Raw genomic sequence first — 23,897 nt, 5'->3', positions numbered from 1 at the left:
GACTACCCAGATAGCAATGAGCGGTCGGGCCGACGTCGGCATTGGTCGGCACGGTCGCGGTCGGCAGTCGTTGTCGGGCCGACGTCGGGCCACTACTAGTGACCCGACGTCGGGCCGACGACTGCTTCACGCCGTTGGCCCGACGTCGGTATAACGGTGGCTCATCAGCTGTGCGTCGGGCCACTACTGGTGACCCGACGTCGGGCCGACGACTGCTTCACGCCGTCGGCCCGACGTCGGTATAACGGTGGCTCACCAGCTGTGCTTGATTTGCACTAAGCGGCCAATTTCAAATCGAGGTCACCCACACTAAGCGGCCATAGATCGTTGCAAGTGCACTTGACGGTTATTTCATATTTTCCGTATTTTGCACCAAATTGTTAGGTAAGTATTTACTTTAAAGTGTTTATGTTTTTCGTACTATAGGTGGAGGTTTATTTGTTGTAGATGAATTAACGAAAACAAGCAAATCTGTCAATAATTTGTTAGTCGTAGCTGCAGGCAGTTGGCGCGCTGCATGCCACCTTTGAACCAACGTCGGGGCGACGTTGGGTTTCCGGCGGCCAAAAAGATTTTCCCCCTCAAATTCTTTTATGCTTTGAAAGACATTTCAATTACCACATTTCATGTATAGACAATTTATAAATGTGAATGAGCAACGTTCTAGTACTTTTTTTGTACTTAGGAGTATATATTGTTTATATTTTCTCTAGTTGAATTTGAAATGCTTATATAATAGGGGTATATAGCAAGGCTGCATGATACTAACATGTAAACTTATAATGTCAGCATGGGTTTAACACTGGATAAACCTTATGGCATACATTCCAAACTGAGTTTAGCATTAAGGGGTATAATGTCCACTCAGATTTTTACAGGTTTTCTGTTCAAAAATGGACCTCAGTAGGCTAACCTAAAATATCCAGAGGTGGTTCTTTTAGGGAGGGGGGGGGGGGCAAGTTTAAATTGAATTTTTTTCTAGATGTTTAGTCAAATACCCACAGGGTATGATATAATAATGTTTCTTTTTTTGGTTTAGGCTCATAATTAGACAAGGCATTTTGTGCACATTACAAAGCCACACTTAATATGTATCTCATATTTCTCTTATAGTCTTCCATCATGCATTACTACCTATTTGTCGCCTGTGTTGAGCAGTCAATCCTCACAAGAAAATACACTTGAAAGGTATGTGTGTATATAGTTAAAGTGCTTCAGTGTGTCATTGCCATGGTAAGATGCAGTAGTTTAACTTATATCATCCCTATCAATGGATTAAGTAGTAAACAACTAAGAAATTAATTTAGCCTACTTCTTGCCTGCGACTCTCTTCTGGAATTTAGTACATTATTCTTCTTAAAATATATGTAACTAGTGACAGGGATGGGGGTAGAAGGAGGAGGCTGGAGAAGAAGAAGGGTAATATATTAAGCAGAGTAACCACTTCCCTGGAAAATAATTACATTATTTCGTCTACATTTCAAAGTATACATTAACAACTTCATTTCAATATGCAACATTACGAATAAGCGCGGGTGGATTGGATCTAGGATCCAAAATAAATAAATATTTTGGATCCTAGATTGGATGCGAACTAGGAAATAAGTCATTAGAAGACAACTGAAACCAACGGTTCAATAATACGATAGAGAAACATGAATTGTTGATTCGTTGCGGCCAAAATCGAGCGTACAAAACTAACCTGTCTGTCCCTGACCTCATAAAGTTTAGAACATTTCACATCGCAAATAGAAAAATATTAGTTAGAGAAACGTGGATCAGTATCATGCTAGATTCCTTAAGCTTGGTTTCAGTTGTCTTCTTAGCCGTTTTTTATTTTGAATATCAGTGAAATAACATATGATATTAACGGTGAATTTTGTATGTTTTATTAGATTAAGTGTGAGTTTTTATATTTTTTCTATTCTCTTCACAGAGAGAGAAGCAGCCCAGGCGCCGCAGCAGAGTTCCTCAGATGAATCTGAGTCATCATCATCATTCCTCTTCGTCCCGTGTGGGAATTAAGGCCACAGTCACTTCTTTCCAGCGTAGTGTCGTAGTCAAAGATATGCTGCAAATCTTGCGACTCACAGAGCGTCATCTATTTGATATGATGTTAACAATGCCATCAAATGTACGTCGGGGAAACGAGGCAGAAATTAAAAGACAGAATTAGACACCACCGCTGCCCTATAAACAACAAAAACTTCTTCGTGCCTGTGGGACAACACAACACTCAGCTAAAGGCATCACCGTCACCGTCTTAAAAGGAAACGACACTAGGCAAAGACGGATCGTCGTACAGAAATGTATTAGAACACTAGACACCTTGAATAATGGACTCAGTAGGGACAATAGTTTCTTAAATGAATATTGATTTTTTATATTTTACGTTTAGCGTTTAGGACGCTTTTGCAGCATCGCGTGCCTTTAATACATCATCGACGCCACATACCCCAGGAGTTTTTCTTCACCATTTTTTTAATGTCTCTGAAGAAGGCCTAGGGACCGAAAGCTTGGATTATATATGACATCTGTAAAGTAGATCTTTAGAGATGCATCAGTAATAATATTTATTTTCAATAACTAATTGAATTATCGTTATTAACTCACTCAGATTTATAAAGATGTTTCTTCACAAAACATGATTCACGTTGTTATTATTATTATCTTTTAGGCCAACGGGACTTTTTCACTTCAGTGAGAGGGTTATTACGAAGAAACGCCGCTGCTACCCTATTGCCAACGTTCGCCAATTGAGTCATAGCTGGCTGACCATGGAGAGTCCATAATAACATTGGCTAATTAAAGAACGGCATTATTTGCATAACGGTGGTAAAACGATGGTTAACGACGTTGGCGCGAAGTTGGCAAGAAGGTGGCACCGTTGGCATAACAGCGGCTAACCGCCGATAGTAATAGCTCATAACGACGTTGGCCCGACGTTGGCGCGAAGTTGGCAAATTGTCGGCATGACAGCGGCTGACCGCCGTTTATCCATAATGACGTCGGCCCAGCGTCGGTGCGACGTTGGCAAAAGGGTGGCAGACCACCGGTGGGCCGACGGCGGGCCGCCGGACACGCCGACTTCGAACCGACGTCGTCTGCCAACGTTGGCCCGACGGAGGCAAAGTCGTCGGGCCGACGTTGGCGCGACCACTCTTTGCTATCTGGGTAAGATTCTTCAGACACGATCTGGCATGGTGGACGATCCCTTTATGCATGTGTGGCGGCTTTGTAATGACAACGGCACCAGGGGAGCCCGATATCTGACCAAAGTGGTTAACTCTAACAACATTATAGAGGCAAATAGAGCTGAAATAAAGAATCGAATTAGAAATTCAATCGGAATTAGTTCTGTTACATACTTTAAGATGAATCCTAACTTGTCTATACACGACATGTTCCCTGTATTCATCATACAGTCTCGGGGAACGGGATAGGATAGCCTGTTCTCGATTACGGCTAAGTGCTCATAGTTTAGCTATTGAAACGGGGAGATGGTCACACCGCCCCAGAAATATGAGACTGTGTACATGTGGAACTGATGTTCAGACGGAAGAGCATGTAATTTGTTTCTGTCAAAAAACAAGACAAGAGAAGACTACAATAGGCTAGACTTTTCAGACATTATGTCTTTCTTTAACAATACGGTTGACATTAATACAATGGCTAATTATGCCCATGGATGTTTGATGTTGTTGGAGACGGGAAGGTCGGATGATTAACTGTATATGTAATGTACTTTTTGTTTTGTTTTGTTAAATATTGTCGGAGACGGTTAAATAAAATATATAAATATCTAACAGTAATCTTGTGAGACTCCCCATAGGGATAGATCGATCTAAAATCTATGGGAATGGGAACTTATATTAAGTAGTTTTATTTCGTTAATATCAGTTTGGAGATAGTTGAGGCCCTAGCGCATACTTTACCAGACAATAACCAAATTTTTTTGCGGGGGAGGGGGGGTACTGCATTTTGTGCCCCTCTTCTGATATAAATAGGTACACTCTCCGTATGGGGGGGGGGGGGGGGGGGGGGCGAAGACAATAAAGCCTCGGTCACAACCGGACGCACGAATTTCAGGATCGTACGTCCCCTGCGATATGCGGGTGTTGCAGAGTCCGTGGAGGTCGTGGAGGTAGAGGAAAGTCTTCTTTGCGAGTCACAATGGCCACATGAGATGTCCTTTCAAACAGGGACGCTAATTGCAAGGAGTGGTGGCCGTGGAAATTGTACTCATGTCTTGAGTTTGTCTTGGTACCTGTGTACGTGGCACACACACACCACTTACGAAGGGAATGCAACGCACGCCGAAAGTAGTGCCCTATTGCGTCAGTTTTGCTTCACGCTTGCCTCAAACGTTTGTTGTTACGTACTGACGGCGTACGGCAATTTTGCTACCTGTTCTCCTCTTCTTTGACGACGTTCATGGAAAAGACAAGAGCGTGCGTCGTGAGCACGCCTTTGATTCACAAGGCGTGGGGGTGACGCAAGTGCGACGCATTCCCTGTGTGCTCTCGACTTTGTTCGTTAGTTGTGAGGGCGTGCGCCTTACTCATTACGCAAAGGGCACTTGCTCCTTCATTGCTTGCGAGGTGCGTCTCGCACAACGCGCGTCTCTCTTTCTAACTTCATGCGAGGGGAGCAAGTTACGCTCGCGGCCTCGCTGTTTGCAGGGTATTCATAGAATCTTTTGGACATGTCCAACATCCTCCGTACGTGCTTACGGGCTGTCTGCGCACTCGAAATTGCGTAAGAAGGACTTGGGACGTGAGATTCTGCGCAAAATGTGGATGCAAAATTTGGACTTGGTTGTGACCGAGGCTTAAGACAATAGTGGGAACTGTATAAACCATTTTAATGCATATTTTTGATTTGCTTTTTCCACCGATGTGTAGGGATAACGAAGTCTGCTCATTAATTAATCATTTAATTAGAGGATGAGAGAAGCGATACTGCCTCCAGTTATTATACCATCCACTGGAGTAAGCGCATTCGTATGGAAAACAAACAAACAAAAATAATAATAAAAGGGATACCACTAATAGCTTTGTGCTTGACAAGCTCTACAAAATGCAGTAAAGAAGATTTCTCAGTAATTCATAGCAAAATCATCGGGAAAAGTGAAAGTCCAAATCCAAATCTGTTAAATCCGGTTCACGCAAAGAAAGAAGGTCAAGGGTCAATTTCACAGTTAGATTGTCAACATATAAGTTCCTATTCAAGTTCAGTAGCATCTTTTGGCATATCTCTGCCTGTTTTGATGATATTAGGGACAAAAAAAAGTTGCAAATCAAGTTTAATAGTAACTATGGGCGTATCTCAGCCATTATTGATGATATATATAAGGGACAGATAAGTTGCAAAGATCAGTTCGTGGTTTAAAGTAGATCAAAGGTCAATTTCACTGTTAGATTGCCAGTATATGACTTCCTATTCAAGTTCAATAGTAACTATTTATCCATCTTTGCTAATTTTGGAGTTACAATAGTTAAGGGTCAGAGTACCCCTGGATGCAAAATTAAAATTTTGAATTTCTTTATGTGTAAATTAAGTCAAAGAAACGGATTAAAAAATTAGGATTGTGCATAATCTATTGCAAGTTTGGAAGATCCTGGGAGGCTGAAAGTATAGGAATATTATTCAAGTATGGACATATTTACCAATTTTACTAGGCTGTGCCCAAACATTTGCAAGGCCGAATCTGAGATCTGCCGCATTATTGTGAGAAGAATAAAGAGAAGAATTACGTGAAGTAATGTGTGGCAATGGTACTGACTTGTATCTGACACTCGAGCTAAAATCAGAAAAATAAAAACAAATCTGTTTTTTTGCATTTTCATACCTGGTGCTTTTCTGTTTTTCTCTCCTTTTTCTCATTCACTTTTCCGTTTTTTGTCTCCTCTCTCTCTCTCTCTCGTTCCACTATCAAAATTCCAGCGGGGTTCTCAGTATTGTTGACACATCGTTAATTAGTGCAGCGTAATAAAGCCCAAAAAGTTGTTGTCACAAGATCATTTGTGTCCGTCATCAAGCACAAAGATAACTGAATGGCATTCTTTTTAAATAATGATCAGCGTCAAAACCATGAGAACGAGTCCCTACAAAAACCTACTTATTACAGAGATCCATCGAGAATGGGATACAGCAGAGGACAAAAGGGCTGAATTAAGTTCAGAAAATTTATATGGTTTTGAAAATCCAGTTCTACTTGGGGTTTCATTCTGTTCAACAACACCTGTCTGACTTCCATTTCACGTATTTTTACACGTCCGTCATTTGCACGCCGGTTATGTTCGTTAATATTCAAACTATCATTCCTGCTTTGCCACATATGCTTGTAAGTCGGACTTCATGTGGCCACAACTCTCCTCGTTATTCATTAACACAGTGACATCCATGATATGATCCGCACGTCTTATATCTTCTGGCCCAGAACTAGTGGTCCAAGCACAAGAAAAGGTAACATTTTAAAATAAGAATGTGTTAGATAAGAACTTTAAAACGCGTCACCACCAACACCGCAATTAGGCTGTCAATTGTTTTAAAAAGCCTTGTTATATCTTACAATCATATTGCTCCTTAAGATAACTTATAAGTCATCTTGAACTTTGAACGTCTCACGTGAACAGAAAACAAAACGTGAAAATGGCGAGCTACCACGAAGAAAAGTAATATAGTTGGAGAAACAGGTAAATATCACCTGAATGTCATTCTTTTTAAAATAATGATAAGCGTCAAAACCCGGAGAACGAGTCCCTACAAAAACACTTATTACAGAGGTCCATCGAGAATGAGATACAACATAGGACAAAAGGGCTGAATTTATATAGTCTTGTTAATCCTGTTCTACTTGGGGTGTCATTTTTTTCAACAACACCTGTCTGACTTCCGTTTCACGTCTTTTTCCGTCATTTGCACGTCGGTTATGTTCATTCATATTCAAACTATCATTACTGCTTTGCCACATATGCTTGTAAGTCGCGCTACATGTGACCACAACTCTCCTTGTTATTTATTAACACAGAGACATACATGATATGATAACGAAGTTACTGGCTCGCAGTATATCGTGAATTGCAACAAATGTATAATGGACAATATATGCAGGCTCCTTTACTTTACACACGGGGTACCACTCTGCCATGGCATCGGCCTTCACAGGTCGAATCCCGCGCGTCTTATATCCTCCGACCAAAAACTACTGGCCCAAGCACAAGAAAAGGTAACATTTTAAAATGAAATGTTTTAGATGAGGACTTTATATAAAACCTGTCACCAACAATACTGCAATTAGGCTGTCAATTGTTTTAAAAAGCCTTGCTATATCTTACAATTATATTGCTGATTAAGATAACTTAGAAGTCACTTTGAACTTTGAACGTCTCACGTGAACAGAAAACAAATGGTAAAAATGGCGACCTACCACGAAGAAAAATTAATATAGTTGGAGAAAAAGGTAAATATCATACCCTATGACAAGAAATATATCATTTATAGAAGCAGTTATCAGAAAATAATACTTGTCTGACGATTATTGGTGTTTGTGCGGTATCTCTCTAGGTGGTTAGGTAATAAGTGTTTTGATACTGAGTTTCACTGACAGTTTTACCAGTTTCTTTTTCCTTTATTTGTGGTTGGTGCATTTATCCTCATCTTACGTAAATGTAAATATTTCCTTATTAGTTTAATCAATACGGAAAGAAAAGCCCTGCTTTGGGAAAGATCTACTGGATATCAGCTGTTGCTGTTCAGATGAGACACCTGTAGATGAAACTTTGATAGCGACATATCAGTTTTCGACCCGTAATGGATGCTGTTGCGTTATCAGCTCAAATGCATTAACTCAGGCATATATTTTAGAAGCCACAGTTTGATGTCACAACGTGAAATTGCTTACTGCATTATCCAGGCAGATATAGAAAGCAAATCTAACAGAAACGAACTTGGTTAAAGGGCGGAGCAAAACGAGGTCTTAAACCGCGAGAAATCCTAACATAAAATCAATATTGACCAGCCCGTTTTTGATACCAAAAAATAAAAGTAAATATTTTCGTAGATTTATAATAATATTTAATAAGTATTTTATCCCCCATGTTGTTGATGTTTGACAACAATGTGTCCTTTGCGTGGCAGCATAGCAACGACCTCTTCCGTGCTGCATAAATAATCTTTAGCTTTAAAGGATCTCGTCGGAATGGCCTGAACGGTGCGTATTCTTTAGAAAACAGGCCCATCTAACGATTTCTTTATCCAAATACACAAAATAAAAGCTCATTTTGTAAATTTTGGGCTTTAAAAACGTCCTTCTTGCTCGACCTTGGAGTTAATGAGCTACATGTACGTGTTCACGTGGTCTGATGACGGCAATCGTTCCACCGGAGAAGAGAGCTAAACAGTGTGTTTAGCTGTCAAACTTAGCTCTAATGTCTATCTGTAAGATGACTTTTCTGAATCCTGATAAAAGTTCATACTCATTCAGATATCTTACCTGTACCTGATTGGTTTAAATCCTCGTGAAGCCGTGTGAAACCATTTTCCCCTCTATTCAATTCTTTAACTAGCATTAATCCCAACTAGTAAAAAATAATGCATTCGAATGACTTAAGGGTATTTTTTGATCATTCGATTTGAGGTCCATGTAACTTGTGAATTCAAATTATTTAACCCTTGCACCCTACGGTTCATCAGAATGAACTGCAATAAAATATAAAGTCATAAAAACAACAACAATACAACTACATCCGACTGGCGTTAATCTTAGCTCCGATTTCAAATACTTTCATAAGTTGTTTAATTGTGAAACATTGTTAAGTGTAAACAATTTAATTAGCTTGAAAGCACTTAAAGATTTGCTTTGTGTAATAAATGTTTTGACGTATTTCTGCCTAATCGTTCTGTAGCAAAAACATTTTTATATTCTTAAAATAATAAAATGCAATTCATCCTCGATGACATCTAAAATATATAGTTTACAGGTTCTTTCTTTCCATTTGTCTGTTTACCTTCCAGTTTCTACAGCTAGATCATGTGATGAAACTCTAACTTTGGCAATTAATTCCTTATATTTCTGTGACATTGGCTCAATTGTCTACTATGTTGGTACAATAGCGCTTTACTCCTTGTGGATATCACTCTAGTCAATGTTTGCCTAAAATGATCTTTCAATCTTTACTCTATTAAGGACGGTATCAAATTATCTGACATATTTTCGTGAAAAATTAATGACAAGCCAATTGTCTCCAGTTCATTACGTACTCAAATTACCAATCAAATGTTTTGTTCAGTAGATCTTTATAGCACGTTATTATAATTCAATTTTTCGAGGAGCGGCTTTAAATCAATATTAAAAAATCGAAGCTTTATGCTTAAAAGAAGTGGGTATCTCCCGGTTTCATAATATACTTATGTTATGTATGTAATGAACTAAATTATCACTAGTGCTCCTTTTTATACTCAATATCCTTTAAAAATTCTGTATGTGTCTTTCTTATATTCCTTACCATGTTAAATATCCATGCATAATTTAAAATATATTAACGTGCGTATCAAATACTGCACCTTTAGTGAACACATTGAAGTTACGATTTTTAACATGCTACTAATAGCAAACATTTGCTTTTTTTACCTTGTTCTGCTACATGTATATGTTTTGGGGTTTGACAAAACTTACAAATTTGCAAACAGTTTTGCGTACAGACGCAAATTTCAAATTATGAAACTATAAATTATAAAATTATAAATCTTTTAAATTATTTTATATTTCTGTTGAAATACCCTTAACTTCAGAAACAAATTTTCAAAGCACACAACCCTTTTTTTCGTTAAACTAATTAAGATTACGAACCATTTAATTACAGCAGTTCCCATTCTATTTTCTTTAATATAACCGCTCTTTTTCGAGTTTTTCCTCAACCACGTTTTCTTCCACAGAAGTAATGCCCCGGCATACGCATGCTTCAAGATACCCTGAGGGCAATCACTTTCATTAATGTTCGCGACCGTGTTGGAACTCACTTTAAAAAGTCATTTAATTATACCAATGACATTACCCCATGAGATGTATTGAAAAAACGTAAAAGCCCATCAAGAATCTGACAGGTCAAGTTACCTGTTATTACCTGGCTTAGGAAGTGCGGCGGTGCGTAATTAACATATTTTATTGTTAACGAGCTCTTGGTCAAATATCAAGCACTTCCTATGCATCAGCAATTAGTAAGCTTTTCAACTGATGACAGTTAATTTAAAAGACTATCAGACTATGATATCGGACTATGATATGATCTAAACCACTTGAGGCGACCATAATCTTGAGCATAATATTTATTGTCACCGAAGTTCGTTAATAAGTCACAGAAGACCGTCACAGACAAAGAGAGAATATTGTCAACGAGTGCTGCTTTTTCGGTGAATCTCAAGGCAACACTGAGGCAAAACGAAATTCGCCCAATCCCATTCAACATAACTTCTCTGTCTTCATTCAGCATGCAGGTCAGTTGATTGCATATTGAGGTGAGGTTTACTAAAACTATTTTTTTACTAATATATTGTTTAAATACTTTTTAAAGGTGATGATCGATTAAAACATATATCCATTGGATCGAGTGCTGAATCTTCAAAATTCGAGAAATTGATTTTTACGTGACTTAAATCCTTTAACCAACTAGTTTATCCGTTAAAGGAACTATATCCGTTATGGTTTCTATCCAAAGAGGTTGGTTAAATTATTTAAAACGTTTATTAGCAAATAAATTAAATATGTCGTATGTTGTAATTTCGTTGGTGTTTCGATACTGGTTTTGTGATATCAATTAAGTGTGTGATGTGTGTAGGGGAGGTGTATGTGTATATGTGTGTGTGTGTGTGTGTGAGGGGGGGGTAAGACAAAGAAGGAGAGGGAGGGAGCGAGACAGCGTGATCAATTCATTTTAAACTAACTGACTACTTTATACACACGTGCATACTTCGTAATCTCTACACAAGAAGAAAAAGAAAAGCAGAATACCCTTTTGAGTGGTGTACAAGGATCAATTCTGAGGCGGATTTTGGGGGGTGTCAGTGGGGTCCTTACCACCCCTCTTCGATTTCTGAATATCACACCAATGGCCCCGTCTTGAAATAAGAATATTCACTAGATATATCATACCAAATGACACCGTTCATCCTCTAAAATACCAATGCTAAGCCGACCTCCTCCCTTCAAATAATCCTGGATCCGTCTCAGCGTTTCATGTTGAAAATAGGTCAAATGACAAATTTAAGGTCACAGGAGATTGCCAATGTATGACTACCTATTCAAGTTCAATAGTTACCTTACTTTGAGCATATAGCTGCTAGTATTGGAGATTTAAGGACCTGATAATGTACAAAGTTCACTTCAATGTGATAAAAGAGGTCATACGTCATATCTAAGGTCAAAGTAAGATTGGCATTCAAGTTTAATATTAACTATGTATGGGCGTATCTTTGCCAGTTTTGAAGATATAAGATATGATATATTTTTCTATACTCCATTAATAGTCCGGTGGCTTAAGGAAAAAATCGTGACACGGCGGATAAAAGCACCAAATTTGGCATGTAGTTACCTTTTGACATTCTTAATCAAATTAGAGCCGTAGCCCTCTCAAACAATGTACCGTTTGGTCAAAAAATCCAAAATGGCCGCCAATTTATGGAATTCTTTAGAAATAAGTACATACCCATGTTTATTTTTATCAAATAAATTATTTCCTCAGAGTTTTCCACACCCTAATTACCCATTTTATTCATATATGTCAGATAGCAAACAAGTTCCCTTGGACTTTTTGAAAAAATCCAAGATGGCTGTCATATGCCATAGAAACAGCCATAGGAATACTAGTGCACAACTAATACCAGCTTTAAAGATACTGTACGTTGTCCGCTATCAAATTAAGTCTGTCTCTCAGATTTTTGTTACCCACATAATATGTTTGTGGTGAGTAACTGCGAAGTGTTCTTGGGCATTTTTGGAAAATCCAAGATGGCTGCCATGTGCCACAGGAATTCTAGTATACGGGGGATTCAACTAATGGCAACTGGAAAGATTAATTTTCCACTATCAAATTAAGTTTGTTTCTGAGTGTTTTCCACATCCTTTCCACCCACACAATATGTATGTGGTGAGTTACTAACATGTATTCTTGGGCATTTTGAGAAAATCCAAGATGGCCACCATATGTCATAGGAATTCTTCTAGTATTACAAAGGGTTAAAACTAATGCCAGCTAGGAAAAACCTAATTCACTATCAAATTCTGTTTATTTTTTCAGTGTTTTACACATTATTATTATACTGTGATACATATCTAGCAGGTAATAAATGTGCATATTTAATCATTTTGAGAAAATCCAAGATGGCCGTCATTGGCCATAGGAATACTACTGGAATTACAACTGCACATCCATGGCTTTTCATCTACTACCAGGGTGAAATTGTGTTTGCTTATCAAGTTTTGCCCATCCTTATTAGTCCTATGATATATATCTGGTGGGTAAATACATGTAGTGTACATCCTTGGATATTCTGAGAAAATCCAAGATAGCTACAATTTGACATAGGAATACTAATGGGTGGGTTTCAATTGCTGCATGTGGTTAATTATACAATTACATTACCATGGGTTTGTTTTAAAAATAATTTACGTTTTTCTTTCCATTTATTATTACCCTATGATGTATACCTCGTCTGTAGCATGTGTGTATGTTTGGGTATTCTGAAAAAAAATCAAGATGTCTGCCTTTTGTCATTAGAATATTCGTACACACTAATCAAATAATGCCAGAGATACACTGAGTACAATTTAAATGTAGTTAACTTTAGTTTGTTTTTAAACGTTTTCCCTTTCATATCCTATTTATCCTTATGAAAGACTCTGTGTGTAGAAAGTGTATGTATCCTTGAGTACTATTTGGAGAAAACCCAAGATAGCTGCCAGTTGCGATAGGAATATATCATTCAAATGCACATAGGTGTCAATTGATGGAACAGTTCAGACATTGATTCCAACATGAAATAAAGCCGCTTGATGTTCGAACACGTTGACATCCTTATTAACCTTACTCTATATATATCTGGTGTGCATCGTGCGTATTTGAGAAAATTCAAGATTGCTGCAATTCACAATAGGAATAGTACAGTCAACTAGTGCCAGAGTGACATTGGGTTCAATATAAAATGAATTTTGTTTCTCGGTATTTCCCACATTCTTTTTGGACTTTGAGATATCTATCTGGTGGGTAACAAGTGTGTACCCTTAAGTATATTGACAAAATATCATAATGACCCTGATTTGCCGTAGAAGTGCCTATAAAATCCAATGCACCAGTTTTCCTATGGGGAAAAGAAGGCCATCTTGGATTTCCCCAAAATGATCAAATATGGACATTAATTACCTACCAGATATGTATCATGGGATAATAATAATAATAATAATAATAATAATAATAATAATAATAATAAAAAAAGAAAAACAACTGAATTTAGCTTCATTTTATATGGAAGCCTATCTCTCGCAGGTATTAACTTAACCCCTCCTTCTATGGCTAATGGCAGCCATTTTGTTTTGTTTCAAAAAGGATAAACATAACATTCTCATCACATATATATTATGTGGATTAAAAAGATGTGGAAAATACTCAGAAACAAACCTAATTTATCAATTAATATTATATCTCCATGGCAGAAGAAGCCCTATGTGTATACTTTAGTGTTCCTTTGATATGGCGGTCATCTTGGATTTTTCTCAAAATGCCTGAAAATAAAGGTTAGTTACTCACCAAAAATATATTATTTCTGTTATAAGGCACTCAGAAACAAAATTAATTAGATAGTTGGCAATGTACCTTCCTAGTTGACATTAGTTGAAAACCCTTGTACATGTTCTAGTATTCCTATGCCATACGGCGGCCATCTTGGATTTTCAAAAAGTCCAAGGACACTCGTTTGTCATCTGACATATATGCATAATATGGGTAATAAGGATGTGGAAAACATTGAGAAAATACTTTATTTGATAAAAATCAACATAGGTATGTATATATTTCTACAGAATTTCACAAATTGGCGGCCATTTTGGATTTTTTGGCCAAACGGTAATTTTTTTCCGTGGGCTACGGCTCTAATTTGATTTAGTATGTCAAAAGGCACCCACATGCAAAATTTGGTGCTTTTATCCGCCTTGTCACGATTTGGCCATTTTTTTTTGCCCTCAGCAACCGGACTATAATGTCTTCAGCCACTTATACACGGACCTTTAAACCCGCAAAGGCGTTTCTGTCCACATTTTCTCGTATGAAAACAATGCTTATATATAAAAAAGAAAAAAAAAAAAGAAAAGAAACGATAGTTGGACTTGCACCTAGCGGTATCCAGTTTACAATGCCCCACCCCCTGCCAAACATTACCCACTGTGCTATGCAAGTTGTGGGTGCATTCCCAGAGGTTTAGATCGATCCAGAGATTTAGATCGACCTAACTCCCTGGTGTTCACGCTAAATTGTAGTCAGCCGAGCGCGCACCATAGTTGATTACCCCCTTACAGCTTTTAATAGGCGGGGCAGGCGCTTACGCCGATTAAGTAGAGAGATGGCTGAGAGAAAATTACATATTCTGATTAATTTCTGCCAGAGTTCCGGGATGGTGATTAACAATGACAAAACGGAGTTTATGGTGATAAACGGGGAAGAACGAGTTAAGATACCTTTGACAGCTATAGATGTATCGATTAAAAATTGTAAAGTGTACACATATCTAGGGGTGATGTTTAGTCAGACTGGCGGTTGTGTGGAAGCGGCCAGACAACAAATTTCCACAAAACAATGTCAACTTTTAAAGTTTGCGTTTTTTATTTCGAAAAATGCGGACTTCCCATTTCCTATTAAGAAAAAGGTCATGGAAGCAACATTAATATCTTCGGTGCTGTATGGCTGTGAATCCTGGTTATGTTCAAGTTATAAAACAGCTCAGTCGTCCTATTACGCAATTATCAAAACTTTATTAAGTGTCAGGCAGAGCACTCCCAATGACTTAATACTAGCCGAATTAGGAGTACCCGAACTGAGCGCCAGGATACGCGCTGCACAAAGACCCTATATGACTAAGATTCTTCAGACACGATCTGGCATGGTGGACGATCCTTTTATGCATGTGTGGCGGCTTTGTAACGACAACGGCACCAGGGGAGCCCGATATCTGACCAAAGTGGTTAACTCTAAGGCTCTATTCCCATAGATTTTAGATTGATCTATCCCCGCGGAGAGTCTCACTAGATTACTTTCAGATAATCCGACTTAAATGTCCGTCCCGCCTACTACAAGCTGTAAGGGGGCAATTAACTTTCGTGTCCGCCCGGCTGACAGCTATTTAGCGTGAACCCCCAGGGAGTTAGGTCGATCTAATCTATGGAAATGGGGTGTAATAACATTATAGAGGCAAATAGAGCTGAAATAAAGAATCGAATTAGAAATTCAATCGAAATTAAATCTGTTACATACTTTAAGATGAATCCTAACTTGTCTATACACAGCATGTATTCATCATACAGTCTCGGGGAACGGGATAGGATAGCCTGTTCTCGATTACGGCTAAGTGCTCATAGTTTAGCTATTGAAACGGGGAGATGGCACCCTGAGCTTCAGAGATAACTTGACACTAACCTCTTCACTATTAGCCTATCTTCATCGTGTCAAGTTACCTCTGACCACATTCGATTGCCTCCGCCGCCCGCCAATCAAATTTAAAGCCCGCACTCAATGACTCATTGAACGATCTAGCCAATGAACGCGAACGAGTCAAAGCGCGCTTTGTTCAAATCCGGACCAATCAAAGATAAGGCTGAATATCAGGGACTTGCCGTAACCTGTGGGCAGCACGCAAAATACATCATCCCTCAGTAGATAATTATGCAGGGCACCAAACTGCTCTGGTTTCAATTCCGATATACTCCATGCTTTCTTTGTGTACGGTTATGCACTCGGAACTACTCGGATGTCTCCGCACTCGACAATAACTATGTTGTTAGTATGGAGCCTGCGGAATCAGCCGAGGATTGCCGATTGACGGTCAACCAATCAGCGTTTTCACCAAACTTTGGTGAAAAATTTTGAAACATGGATTCGATTGGCTTATATAAACTAGGTCAAACTATTTTCGTCAGAGGTAACTTGACACGATGAAGATAGGCTATAGTGAAGAGGTTAGTGGCAAGTTATCTCTGAAGCTCAGGGTGGGGAGATGGTCACGCCGCCCCAGAAATATGAGACTGTGTACATGTGGAACTGATGTTCAGACGGAAGAGCATGTAATTTGTTTCTGTCAAAAAACGAGACAGTTAAGAGAAGACAATAGGCTAGACTTTTCAGACATTACGTCTTTCTTTAACAATACGGGTGACATTAATACAATGGCTAATTATGTCCATAGATGTTTGATGTTGTCGGAGACGGAAAGGTCGGAGGATTAACCGTATATGTAATGTACTTTTTGTTTTGTTTTGTTAAATATTGTATTCTGCTCGGAGACGGTTAAATAAAAATCTATCTATCTATCTATCTATCTAACAGTAATCTAGTGAGACTCCCCACAGGGATAGATCGATCTAAAATCTATGGGAATGGGGTCTTTGAGATTAAGTAGTTTTATTTCGGTAATATCAGTTTGGAGATAGTTGAGGCCCTAGCGCATACTTTACCAGACAGTTACCATTCACAGACAGTTACCAGTCACAACCGGACGCACGAATTTCAGGATCGTACGACCCCTGCGATTTTCGGGTGTTGCGTTGGCCGTGGAGGTCGTGGAGGTAGAGGAAAGTCTGCCTTGCGAGTCACAAGGGCCACATGAGATGTCCTTTCAAGCAGGGACGCTAATTGCAAGGAGTGATGGCCGTGGAAATTGTACTCATTTCTTGAATTTGTCTTGCTTCCTCTGCACGTGGCACACACTCACCACTTACGAAGGGAATGCAACGCACGCCGAAAGTAGTGCCCTTTTGCGTCAGTTTTGCTTCACACTTGCCTCACACGTTTGTTGTAACGTACTGACGGCGTACGCCGATTTTGCTTCGTGTTCTCCTCTTCTTTCTTCTTCCTCCTCCCTTTTTTCTACTATGTAAACTTCTTTCTCTTGCCTTTTGGAGGCATGTTAGAAACTAAATTGAGCAAAAATTTGAAAATTTTGAAAATTGTTGTACACGTCACACAGTCGACGTTCATGGAAAAGACACAAGCGTGCGTCATGAGCACGCCTTTTATATACCAGGCGTGGGGGTGACGCACGTGCGACGCATTCCCGGTGTGCTCTCGACTTTGTTCGTTAGTTGTGAGGGCGTTAGCCTTACTCAACACGCAAAGGGCACTTGCTCCTTCATTGCTTGCGAGGTGCGTCTTGCACAATTAATGTATTAAAATGTGTGGCAATGGTACTGACTTGTATCTGACACTCGAGCTAAAATCACAAAATTAAAAAAAAATCTGTTTTTTGCATTTTCATACCTGGTGCTTTTCTGTTTTTTCTCTCCTTTCTCTCTCTCTCTCGTCCCACTATCAAAATTCCAGCGGCGTTCTCAGTATTGTTGACACATCGTTAATTAGTACAGCGTAAAACAGCCCAAAAAATTGTTTTCGCAAGATCATTTGTGTCCGATATCATGAATTGCACCAAATTTAAAATGAACGGTATATGCAGGCTCCATTACTTTACACACGGGGTACCCTTCTGCCATGGCATCGGCCTTCACAGGTCGAATCCCGCACGCTTGTATCCTCCGACCCAAATCTACTGGTCCAAGCACAACAAAAGGTAACATTTTAAAATAAGAATGTGTTAGATAAGAACTTTAAAACGCGTCACCACCAACACCGCAATTAGGCTGTCAATTGTTTTTAAGCCTTGTTATATCTTACAATCATATTGCTCCTTAAGATAACTTATAAGTCATCTTGAACTTTGAACGTCTCACGTGAACAGAAAACAAAACGTGAAAATGGCGAGCTACCACGAAGAAAAGTAATATAGTTGGAGAAACAGGTAAATATCATACCTTATGACAAGAAATATATTATCTAGAGATACAGTTATCTGAAAATAATGCTTGCCTGACGATTATTGCTGTTTGTATCTCTCTAGGTGGTTAGGTAATAGCCTTTTTCATACTTAGTTTGACTGACAGTTTTACCAGTTTCTTTTTCTTGGATATTTGTGGTTGGTGCATTTATCCTCATCTCATGTTAATGTTACCATTTCCTCATTTGTTTAAACAATACGGAAATAAGCGCCCTGCTTTGGGAAAGGTCGATTGCATATCATATGCTGTTCAGATGAGACACCTGTAGATTAAACTTTGATAGCGACATATCAGTTTTCGTCCCGTTTTTGCTGTCACGTTATCAGCTAAAATTCATTAATCTAGGCATATATTTTAGATGCCATAGTTTGATGTCACAACATGAAATTGCTTATTTCGTACTTTTCCAAGCAGATATCGAACCCTGTCGAACCCTGCAATGTTCTTTCCTGTAAACTATTTTGCTGAAATGCATTCTTCAGGCCGAGAGAAGCAAAATTAGCTTGGTTGCTATTTCCGAGACATTGAGCATTTTTCAATATTGCCATCAATTTATGAGAAAATATAGAAAAAGGACCAGAAGTCGCCGAGTATACTTTATTGCTTTATAGCTTTTTTGAACGTTTTTCCTATCAGGAGAGCTCAAAAGTACTAGTGAATACTCGTGCGTTCCATTTAGCAAAAAACCGAAATGGCCCTCAAGACATATGGCAGCAGTATCATTTCGTTCCTTGCATATTTAGTTTTATTAAAACCATATCCGCTTTTCTATATTTATGTTAATTATGATATTTTGTTAGACATGACCCTTAACTAAAATAAGCTTATCTGACAGTTCAATAAGCCCCCAAGAGTATCTGTGCTACTTCTCCGGGTCCCATAGTCAAATACTTAGAAAGTTTCTCCCTGTAATTTTTAAAAGGATTGAATATTTTGGGGGTATAAAAGCCAATTTAATTTGGCCTTCCTTGGCAGTGGCTACAAAAAATGTACCTGTAGGATTTGCACTTCCATGTCGAAACGCTACATTTTTAACTCAAGAAATTGGCCCCATCGCCTTTTTACTGAATTCTTCTTATATAGCATACCCAGTAATTTACCATTCAAACTTTCAAATATTTCCAATATATTCTTCATAAAGGATCCTTAAAGAAAAGATGTCAGAATGATCATCAAATATCAAATAGATAGCTTTTTCATAGGGGAGTCATTGGGTGTTAGAACACAAATCCTTAATTTTTCTTATTTTTCATGTTTTTTTTTAATTTTTTCACCCAATTTTTTAATCATCAAACTTTCAAGTACTTTCAATATATTCTTCATAAAGTATCATCAAATAAAATATGTCATAATGATCATCAAATATCAAATAAATAGGTTTCTCATAGGGGAGTTATTGGGTGTTAGAATACAAATCCTTAATTTTTCTTATTTTTTAATGTGTTTTTTCCGCCCAATTTTTTACCATCAAACTTTCAAGTACTTCCAATATAATCTTCATAAAGTAACCTAAACGGAAAGATGTTGAAATGGTCATCAAGTGTCAAATAAATAGCTTTTTCATAGGGGAGTCCTTGGGTGGTAAAACACAAATCTTTAATTATTTTATTTTTTCATGAAAATTTTCACCTGCAAACTAACAAAAAGTGCCAATGTGTCCTCCATTATGCATACTACAAGATCATAGTCATTGACTAATATTAAATGAGATTTATGAAGCCTTTTTTTTGGGGGGGGGGGGGGAGTTAAAATTTCATAGGGGGAGTCACATTTTCATTATGAAAATCTGACTGGGGAGTCACAGTTTAGGGGAGTCAGATTTTCATGGTGCACCGGTCCCTTGATAATTTTACTTCCACATGGGAGCATGTGTATATAAGATATGTGATGCATTGTTGGGTTTTACATTTGTGTGGAACTTTGTTCAAACAATGTCTAGAAATGTATTTGAGGCAATTGGCAACATGCTGCCAGATAGGGGGAACAACAGTGACCCACCAGATGATTCCTCTGGGAGTGATTATGTACCATCAGAGTGTTATCCCGAATCATCCAATGAAGTTATCTTATGTTATGAAGTTATGTTACCTCAAATATATTTGCTGTCAAATGCTTTACACAAGCAATATCATGTGTGCTATGACCATCAGTATGGTCAATTAAATCTGCCTGTGAAAGATTCAAGACCTGGATAAATTATTATTTATGAGTAATCGGTCACCTTGGTCACCTGATATGCAGATATCAGTTTAAATCTATCATTATTACATACCTAATAGACTGCGCTAGCTTTGCGAAACTTTCTATTTTGAGAAAAAATTATATTTCTGCACGTTCCATACACAGTGTATACTCACCCAGGTGGAGGTAAAGCGAGCAAGGGGCCGGGCCTCCGAGGCCCGGTTTCAGGGTTTACGTAGGGTTCGTTTTCCTTGTGGATGAGGGTTAAAATGTGGGGGAGGTTCCACTTCTTGGTAACTACACTAATCAGGTTGTTGATATCAGCACCCAGTTGTCCACTTGTTGAAGTAGCTGTTATTGAATTTTGCAAATGACCCGGTCTATCAGAAATTTTGACTTGGATATGTCTTTGTAAGCTGGAGCCAGTTCTCTTTCCACGGTGAGTTGGTTTTATTGTTTTGATGCCCAGCTTTCTAATAATGTGTGTTGCCTCTAGTGATAATTGTGGCTTGTAGCCTGATGTTCTCCAAATTGTCCATAATTGTTTGCATGAGTAACTTTACACACGCATGATTGAAGAAGCTTTAAAGAGTAGTGATCAAGCTCAGGGCTTTGGTTTCCTCTGCTAAAGTTGTGCTGGGTATACATGTATATTTTCTCAAACAGTCTGGCAAAGGCTTTCCACTGGTCACAAAGTAACTATGCTGATATCCTAGGAGTCCAGGTACATTCATAAAAAGAGCAGTGCAGTCTAAAACATTAGCATAAGATCTGACATCACTAAAAAAGGAAAATTGGCTTGGAACTTCTAAAGGCAGCCGCTTGTCCTTGACCTTCGAGTTGTTACAGTGATCCACTGAGAATTGGATAAAACCTAGGACAGAAGGGTTTGATTAAGTCAGGGACTTTGAGGACATTTAAGCTGCAGAACAGAGGCCTGTTTTTCCTCATATGTTTCCATATCATGGACATTCATGATATGATATTGATTTCCCTGGCTCGAGGTATCATTGTTGTATATTGCACTAAACTCAAAATAAACGGCATATCCAAGCTTCAGTACTTCACAAACGGGGAGAAACCGTACGAGAACGGTATTCACATGTCAATGTCTGATGTCTTATATCTTCTGTCCCAGAACTTTTGGTGCACGCAAACAGGTCTACTATTTTAAAATAAAAATGCGCTAGAGGAGAAATTTTAAAAAACGTGTCACAACCAAAACCACAATGGGTGTCTACTGTTAAAGACCTGTTAAAGACCTGTTAAAGACCTGACGATTAATGCTCATTGTATATTTCTAGGCGGTTATAGACTTAACATATTGGTACTGAGTTTGGCATAAATGTTACTTTCTTTTTCCTTGATATTTGTGGTTTGTGCATTCATCCCCATCTTATGTTAATGACAATGCCTGTATGTCCTTATCCGTTTAGACAATACGGAAATTAACGTCCTGCCCTGAGATAGTTGCTGTTCAGATGCTATGCATAGATGCAGGTACTATACCTGTAGATCTGTTTTATAGCAATATTTCACCCTATAAACACCGGTGTTACGTTTTCAGCTGAAATACGTTGATTCGGGCAGATCACGTATTGCTTATTTTAGAATTAAATAAACCGATATAGCGAAAAAAACTTACAGTAACGAATCTGGTAAAAGGGTTGATTTGAACTAGATGGTCTATAAAATCACGAAATATCTTGAGATAAAATCAATATTGAGAAGCCCGTAGAGCAGACCGTTTTTGAGACAAAAATTAAAAGTAAATGTTTTCATAGATTCATAATAATATACATATTATGCATGCATGATGGGACATGGTTCCTTTATTTAAAGATTTTCAAAAGGGTACACTATGTTGATGCTTAGACCCCATTCCCATAGATTTTAGATCGATCTATCCCTGTGGGGAGTCTCACTAGATTACTGCCAGCTTAGCTGGCTTAAGCGTCTGTCCCGCCTACTAAAAGCTGTAAGGGGGTAATTAACTATGGTGCGCGCTCGGCTGTCTGCAATTTAACTCCCCAGGGAGTTAGGTCGATCTAAATCTAAATCTCTGGATCCATCTAAATATCTGGGAATCCACCCTTAGAGAAGTAAGAGCAACGCGGCCCTTTTTGATTCAGTTGTATCCCTGAAGTTCGTACGTTGTAGGTAAACATTACCCTCTACCAGGGCCACAGATTGATTTTTCAAAAGATATGCTTCTGGTTATTTGTACTGTGCCTCAGCAAAAATTGTCCACAGAACAATAAATGCGGCCCTGGTAGAGGTAGTTAGACGGCTAAGCCAAAAAATTGTGCAAAAGTTGATAAAAGCATGAAACTTTCCACGATGAAAGACCATCAGGTATTAGTTAATTTTGGATCGGGGGGCAACTCCAAAATTCATGGCAGCTTTCCTAAAATACGCTGACTCAGCGTTTTTATACGTACGAAGATTCCATCTAAACAAGAGCTGCTTTGTATGTATGATTTAAATTATGATTACATGTATAAATTTGAGACTCATACACTCACTGTGCACATATATGACAGCAATGACGTCATGATGACGTCACTGAATGACATTTTACAAAAAGACGGATGTCTCGTTTTTATGCACATTTAAATATCACCAAAACGTGCATTACCGGTCTTAATAATGACATTATGGATATAATTAAGACATGTACAATAAATATGCACATATCTGAGAACAATGGCGTCATGATTACGTCATGATGGCGTCACTGAACGTTATTGCGTAATACAAAATGGCAAATTTTAAACACAGGATTCTTAAAGACGAACATTTCACTCGTACAGTCTTGAATAATAATTTGAGCTAAAGGCAGTAATGATGTAAAACACATATTCATTGAAGGCATAATCTAGTATATTTATTTAAGTCATTTGTATAAAAAAAAAACACATAAAAAGTGTTGGCACAAACTAAATGTCTTTACCTCTTAATTTCCATTAAGTGAAGCAGTTGCCACCACAAGCACACAGAGCTGTGCATTGCAATCTAGCTTTGTTACATTTACACAGCCCTCTACACGCTTTTTTACAAGCACATCAGATAAGCTCATAGCAGCTTAGCTGTGCCTGAGAGAGTGTGGACAAAACCGGCCTCCAAGTTCCCCCATCATTTGCCCATCCCCATTCGTGTGGACTGGGGAGCTCTGGTCTCGTCAAATGCGCCTGACTCCACACATGCCCGCCCTGATATGCTGCACGAAGTAAGTGCTGCTCCAAAGCTACTGATGTTGGGGGTATCCTGTTAAGAGAACGCTGACGCTTGCAGAACAGCTCTTGCCGTGCCTCATTTACTGAACTCAGTTGGCTTCCTCGATCGTATAATAAGACAACAAATCTCTCTATAATCTCCCTGCAGTTTTCTGGCAGTGAATCGGGTACGTTTGCTATGTCTAGAAAAGCTTGGGTGACCTCAGGGTACACCGTGCACGTGTCCCACGCGCTCTTCTTGCTTTTGTTGGTAAAGTAGGACACGGTATCGCAGCCAGTAAAGGCATGAAACACTGACAGTGCCCTACACTTCTCCGGTCCAAGTGACTCTGCAATTTCATGTACAGGAAGGTAACGAAAGTATTTACCAGTCCCGAATGCAAGCCAAAGTT

At 38.6% G+C, this 23,897-nt stretch overlaps 1 long non-coding RNA gene across 1 annotated transcript; it reads left to right on the top strand.

Annotated features, from left to right (window-relative positions):
- LOC147759593 (uncharacterized) lies at nucleotides 1–2,648 on the top strand. Its single transcript, XR_015331486.1, has 3 exons — nucleotides 1–384; nucleotides 1,114–1,188; nucleotides 1,937–2,648. It is a non-coding gene; the product is annotated as an uncharacterized LOC147759593 (long non-coding RNA).
- Nucleotides 2,649–23,897: the final 21,249 nt, after the last annotated feature.

The sequence above is a fragment of the Lingula anatina genome, chromosome 10 (assembly GCF_051362555.1).
Source record: "Lingula anatina isolate TDL-2025a chromosome 10, LinAna3.0, whole genome shotgun sequence".
Classification (NCBI taxonomy): domain Eukaryota; kingdom Metazoa; phylum Brachiopoda; class Lingulata; order Lingulida; family Lingulidae; genus Lingula; species Lingula anatina.
The sequence above is the reverse complement of the archived record's forward strand: the minus strand, read 5'-3'. Positions and strand labels throughout refer to the sequence as shown.